The following is a 7064-nucleotide window of genomic DNA, read 5'->3' as shown; positions in this document are numbered from 1 at the left end:
GGCTGAACCGGCGGAGCTCCTGTGGCGCGGTGGGTAAGTGCTGCGGTTACATCCCGGGGAAGCGTGAGTTCGAGTCCCGCGTGTGCACTAACCTCTCTGTGTTGTTCCTTCGCAGGTGGCGGTGGCGGTGGTGATGCTGGAGCGGGTGGTGTCGGAGAGGAGCGGCCAGCCACCAGGTAAGTGGGGAGGGAGGGTAGGAAGGGGGGCGCTGGCCCCCCGAAGGCAGGAGGGAGAAAAGCAGGGGGTCTTGGATGAGGGTGGGAAGAGAGGAGGGGGTCTTGGATGAGGGTGGGAAGAGAGGAGGGGGTCTTGGATGAGGGTGGGAAGAGAGGAGGGGGTCTTGGATGAGGGTGGGAAGAGAGGAGGGGGTCTTGGATGAGGGTGGGAAGAGAGGAGGAGGGGGTCTTGGATGAGGGTGGGAAGAGAGGAGGGGGGGGTCTTGGATGGGGGTGTTAGAGCAGCAGGGGTGGAAACAAGTGTACAGGCTACCCTCTTGCTTCAGCCTAAATATTTGCTGTCACAGAAAAGAGGGTCCCTGGTTCCCACTCCAGCCTGTTGCTCCCCATCCAAGACCCCCCTACCTCTCTTCCCACCCCCATCCAAGACCCCCTACCTCTCTTCCCACCCCCATCCAAGACCCCCTACTTTTCTCCCTCCCACCTTCGGGGGGCCAGCGCCCCCCTTCCTACCCCCCCTCCCCACTTACCTGGTAGCTGGCCGCTCCTCTCCGACACCGCCCGCTCCAGACTCCGCTCCACCACCTGGTCCGGCCTCAGCATCACCGTCACCGCCACCTGCGAACGAAGGACACAGAGTTTAGTGCACACGCGGGACTTGAACCCACGCTTTCCCGGGATGTAACCGCAGCACTTACCCACCGCGCCACAGGAGCTCCGGTTCAGCCTGCTCGTCCGTCATAGTTAAGGCTACAATTTGAAAGCGCAAACGCAAAAAGAGTCAAGGTGAGGTTAAAACCCGCAATTTCCCGAGCGGCAGCACCAGCGCTTACTCACTGAGCCGCCAGAGCGCTTGGTGTAGCTGCTACCCCAATATAGTTAAGGCTACCGTTTGAAAGGCCAATTGCAAAAAAGGGTCAGGGCGAGGCTAGAACCCGCAGTTTCCCGAGGGGCAACACCAGCGCTTACATACAGAGCCACCAGAGCTCTTAGGGCAGCTGCTCGTCCATCATAGTTAACGCTACAATTTGACAGTCCAATTGCAAAAAGAGAGGAGGTGAGGCTTGAAACCACAATTTCCTGGCTGGTAACCCCAGCACTTACCCACCGCGCCACAGGAGCTCTGCTTTAATTGGCTTGTTCGTCATAGTTTAGGCTACGGTTTGAAAGGCCAATTGCAAAAAGAGTCAAGGTGGGGCTAGAACCCGCAATTTCCCAAGTGGCGACACCAGCGTTTACTCACTGAGCCACCAGAGCGCTTGGTTTAGCTGCTCATCCATCATAGCTAAGGCTACCATTTGAAAGGCCAGTTACGAAAAGGGTCAACATGAGTTTCAAACCAACAGTTCCTCAACTGGTAGCTGCAACTTTTAACCACCGAGCCACAGGAGCTCTGATTCCACCTGCTCGCCCATCATAGTTAAGGCTACAATCTGAAAGGCCAATTGTAAAAAGAGTCAAGGTGGGGATTGAACCCAGACTTTCCTGAGTGGCAGCCGTAGCTTTTACCCACTGAGCCGCTGGAGCTCTGAGTTATTCTCTGTAGTTAAGGCTGATTTCAATAATGCATTCATTGTACTCAAGTCTGCCATTGTGGGCACTGATGAGAATGTGTTCTGGACACGGCTTGGACCCTGGTTTCTTGGTGAGCGTCATTCAAATGGTAAGGCTACGATTTGAAAGTCCAACTGGAAAAAGAATCCATGAGAAGCTCTGTCTAAATGGGTCTTGAACCCATTAACCCACTGAACCACTCCAGAAGTCTGGTTACATGCTTAGCTCTGAATTGGGAAATTGTGGGTTTGATTCCAACCCATCCTATCATTTTCTTTTGCAGAGATCATTGTAGATGTTGACATAGAGGAAGGAAGTAGGACTCAGATTCACGTGGTTCTCAGGTGGTGCAGAGATAGAATGCCGCTGTCAATCTTGAGCATGCTTATGAATTTTCATGTTCCAACATCAACAAGTCATTAGAGCAGGAGAGAATCATTATTTTCCATTGTGTTAGCTTCTTTCACACTTGGACTTTAACCCATCACATCACTTCCAATCAGGTCTGTTTCCAGATGTAGCAGAACCTATACAAGGTTTTGGTATAAAAGGATATAAACAGACATTGTACTCAGTGCTTTTGGCTTGTAGCCAGTTGCTTTTCAGTTTTACGCATTATAGGCAGCGCATTTCTGGGCCGATCTAGCCAGCGTGAGCTCCCTCTGCTGGCAGACACAGGCGTTGCCATTCACTCCTCCCTCAGACACAGTGAGGGATTCAGTCATTTGTACCATGATTCACAATCTGCCATTTTCATTGGACACTTTCTACTGAAAAGCTGTGTTTCCACTGGGGGCACAGCTAACTGTCAATGGTCAGACCAACTTCAATGGTCAAGATAGTTCAGGCACAACAGGCTATACATTCATTGCATGTTGCATTTTTTTCCACGCACTTGCAGGCACCTAATCTCCACAGTCCTGCCTTTTCTGAGTCCTGATGCTTCTGGGGCTGCAATTAAACCAGCAGCTGATTGGCACCTAAAAACATGTGATTTCAGTTCCCATTCAATCAAAAGATCCAATTAAGCTCCGTAGTTGGAACAGTGACCAGCAACCATCTATGGGTGTCCTTTGTACTCCAGTGGTGTAATGGGTTTGACAAGCTTAGCTGTGATTACCTGTAAAACTCAGCTCACCTGAGGGGCCCTTTACCCGCTTTGGGCTGGGGAGGTGAAAGGTAGACTCGTGGATTACAGCTGGGGTCTTTGTTTTGTGGTGAATAACAGGAGTTTGGTTCAAATGCATCACTTCACCGGGTGCGGAAACATCTTGCTGGATTTTGTCATTTGTGTATGGTGCCTGAAACTGTGGAATTAGATGTGTTCTCTTTCTGTATGTGTGTGTGTGTATACATGTGCGTATGGTTATGCGTGTGTATGCGAGTGTGTGAGTTCATGTGTGTGTATGTGTGTGACTGCCTGTGCATGTGTGTGTGTGCGCATGTGTGTATGCGTATGAGACTGTGTGTGTGTGAGTGTATGTGTGTGAGACTGCGTGTGTGTGTATGTGTTCATGCGTGTGTGTGTTTGTGTGTGAGACTGTGTGCTTGTGTGCATGTGCTCGTGTGTGTGTGTGTGTGTGTGTGTGAGAAAGAGAGAGAGACTGTGTGCATGTGTGTGTATGTGTATGTGTGCGAGACTGTACGTGTGTGTTTACATGTGTTCATGCGTGTTTGTGTGTATGTGTGTGAGACTGTGTGTGTGTGTGTGTGTGTGTGTGTGTGTGTGTCTGTGTGTGTGTATGTGTGTGAGACTGTGTGCATGTGTGTGTGTGTGTGTGTAAGACCAGAGGAATGACTCCTTGCTTGGGATTATGGAGCTGGTCGTTACAGGGAAAATTAGAAGTTGCGGTGCTGACGTTCTGCCTCTATGCCAATATACCGGGGTGGAGAAAAAGACATTTTTTGATCCACTGTAGAACACGTGGCAGTATGCACCATTGTTGATTATTCACCCACCAGTCAGTCCACCATAGAAGGAGGGACCTATTTTCACAGGAAAGCCTGACAGGGGTCGGGGATGACATGCTTATGATTGACATTTGCAAGATAACATTATGACATTTTGGGTACATTAGAATGCAGCCACAATTCATTACTCGACATGTGCGGCAAGATAATTGTGCACGTTCCAGCTATTACATAAATTGTGACAGATGTTAGCTTTTAACATTTTGCATGTGCCTTAATCACAGCTACAAATTTTGCAGACAACTGTACTACACATCCTGCTTTCTTTTTTAAATGATCTGAATTAGTTAGTAATAAACAGCAAAATGTTAAACAATTAAGTTTTTTTTCAAACATGCTTTCAACTAACTGAGGAAGGCTGCCATGTCTGCCATCCCTTATTAAAATGGCCTGGCACAAACGGACATTCAGTCACTGCTGAATGGATGCCACAGCATCCACTGTTGTAGTACAAATGTGTAGAAAAAAACTTAACCATTTCCCTGAATTGAGAACGTATGATGAGGTCACATTACAGGTGTTTATGGTTCCACAGACAAGTTTTCAGATCATTTTGCCCATTACAAGCCCACTAGCTCCCTGGTAACTTGCCTCAGAACAGACCTCTCCCTTTGTGTCTGCTGCACTTTTCTGGGCGGAACTTGCTGTCTAATAATAATAATAATAATAATAATAATAATCATTTGTAATGAGAGGATATGACTAGCTAAGTTACTTTGCAAGTGAATACTTTTTCAGACATTACTGCACAACAGCTGAGCACTGTGGTGCACAGTAATGTTACTGATAATGCTTTATCCCATCGTCAGCCAGCCCTCTCATCTTGGAATAGTAATACAATTCAAGATGGCAGTCAAAATCACAATCATTTTAAACAGACATACAGTATAGAAGAAAAACTATTTAGCACACGGAGCAGCTTCAGAGCAGGTCACGTGTATGATCACTGGATATTTCGCCACATTTGAAAGTGTATGTGGGAACGAAGTGCACGAGGCTTTGATTTCAGACGGAAAAACGCTGGGCACAGCTGCCTGCGGCAGGCCAGGCACGAGGGGCTGATGTGCCTTAACACTCTCTTACATTTCAAGCATTTGCTGCATTTTTTGACGCAATAACATGACTAACAAACTAACACTAATGAACAAATCAACTAGTCACAATGTTGTAACCCACATTCTGTTCAGCTTTGGTCCCAGGTGGGAAAGGTAAAATGTATAGCTGAGTGTAACTGCATGTAGTTCACAATTCCACCACTAGATGACAGTGACAGTCTTTCTTTACTAGGGTGTGCAGATTGTGTCCGGAAAAGATGCAAGAGTCGCGCAAGCAGTTCATCAACTTACATTTACATGAATGTTAAAAAGCTTTTTCAACATAAGTACAAGTAATATGGAGTAGTAAAAGAGTTAAAATAGTGTGTTCCTTCCAAAGCTGCATTTAACATCAAAACATTATGACCAATGAAGAAATGCATTGTCTAAGGCCTGTGAGAAATATATGGGATACAACATTTTACACCCATTTTTAATCTGAAAAAGAAAAAAGAAAGTACTATTTACATTTTTTCCTCTGATTTTAGGTTATTTCACAATTCAGTGTTATGAATTTTAAACTGTTCTTTAAGTTTTGAACACGGTCCATTGTTTCCCATGCTAGTGACCTTTAAAAACTTTAAAAACTAATTTACAGATGTTATTTAATATGGAGTTGGTCCCCCTTTTGCAGCTATAACAGCTTCCACTCTTCTTGGAAGGCTTTGATAAATATTATCTCTGTTCTACATCCCTGCCATTCTTGTCATCCACTCACCACTGTTTTCTGTTTGCTTCCTGCCTCTGCTCCAGGCTCCTGTCCGGAGCTGTAGCCCAAGCGTCTCATCCCGTTTTCCAGTGCTGCTACCTCGCTGCCCTGCCCATCAAAACCAACTGCGTTCCAAGAACCGGACATCCTAGGAGACATTCTTATAATCACTCTGCTGTTAACTACTATTGTCTATCAATCGTAAATGTCTTAAAGTACATTGCATAACTTGTCTTTAACTCCATCTGCCCAGTGCTGGCCAGAAGCAGATGGGCCCCCCCTCTGAGCCCGGTTCTGCTCAAGGTTTCTTCCTGAAATGGAGTTTTTCCTTGCCACTGTTGCCTTAGGCTTGCTCTTAGGGGGTCTCAGGCCTGGGAACAATGTAAAGCTGCTTTGTGACAACTTGTGTTGTAAAAAGCGCTATAAAAATAAAAATTGAATTGAATTGAATCAATAATACTATGAAAAGATACACACAATTTCATAGTGAAAAACGTGTCTGTGTACTTCCGATTTACCATTAGTGGTTGAAAGACTTGATCTGACTGTTCTCTCTGTCTTGTTCTCTTGGTAAGGTTCAACATTATCTGATAAGGCCAAATACAAACATTCAGACATTTGTAAGAAAAATGAACTATCTCACAATGTGACTTACTTGTGGTTGCAAATGCTCGTTTCTGAGAAAGCCAACAGTGTAAATGCTGAGAGGAGCCACACAAATGTATGAAATATGCCAGTAAATTCCCACATGCCACACACCTGGGACTGCAATGATGCACATGGGGCCAGCCACACTGGATGGCAAATGGGAGTGACTTCATCTCCTACATCGCATAGCGTTTCAGCTACCTGAGGGTGGGAGGCTCCAGATAAACACTGCATCCCTATGATGAGGGACTTCTCACACATGTGCAGCTGCTGCAGAGCATTTGCTGTGCCACAGTCTGACACAGATACGCTGCAATATGCTGTACATGCTGCAGGAGACAGCATACAAAGCCAACGTAAGTCCAGTCTAGAGACGGTGCAGTGCTAGTTAATCACTGCTGTTTAATAAAGAGCAGGAACCACATCTCCAGCCAATCTCAAAGACTGAGGTACAGCGTGTGTGTGTGCGTGTGTGTGTGTGTGTGTGTGTGGCTAAGATATTTTCTCATTTTCAGCATGTCATACTGGAATAAGTGTCATCCATACAGTGTTCTGTGCCAATTTACTGGTACATTTTAAAATTGCTTACTTGTTTTGCATGCGTACATTGCAAAGCATTTTTCAGAGAAGAATGTTACTCTGACTTTTTGTGTTATGAAAAAATATAACAAGAGCAGGTGGAATAAAAACACACACTCTTTCACCCTGAAGAGAGCCCGTTCCTGCTCATGTTCTGCTCAGCGTTTCCGCTCTAATTTCTCAGATTTTAGACCTCTAAATGCACCTTTTCATTGTTTCATTTTCCTAATATATTTTCTACTTTAATGCGAATACTCTGTTCATTTCATTAAAATATCGGGGGGGGGGGACTCTGCACTCTGCACGTGGCTACAGTGACGTTATAGTTTTTTT

Source organism: Megalops cyprinoides, chromosome 25 (genome assembly GCF_013368585.1).
Source record: "Megalops cyprinoides isolate fMegCyp1 chromosome 25, fMegCyp1.pri, whole genome shotgun sequence".
In the NCBI taxonomy this organism is placed as follows: Eukaryota; Metazoa; Chordata; class Actinopteri; order Elopiformes; family Megalopidae; genus Megalops; species Megalops cyprinoides.
Note: the sequence above shows the minus strand (reverse complement) of the source record.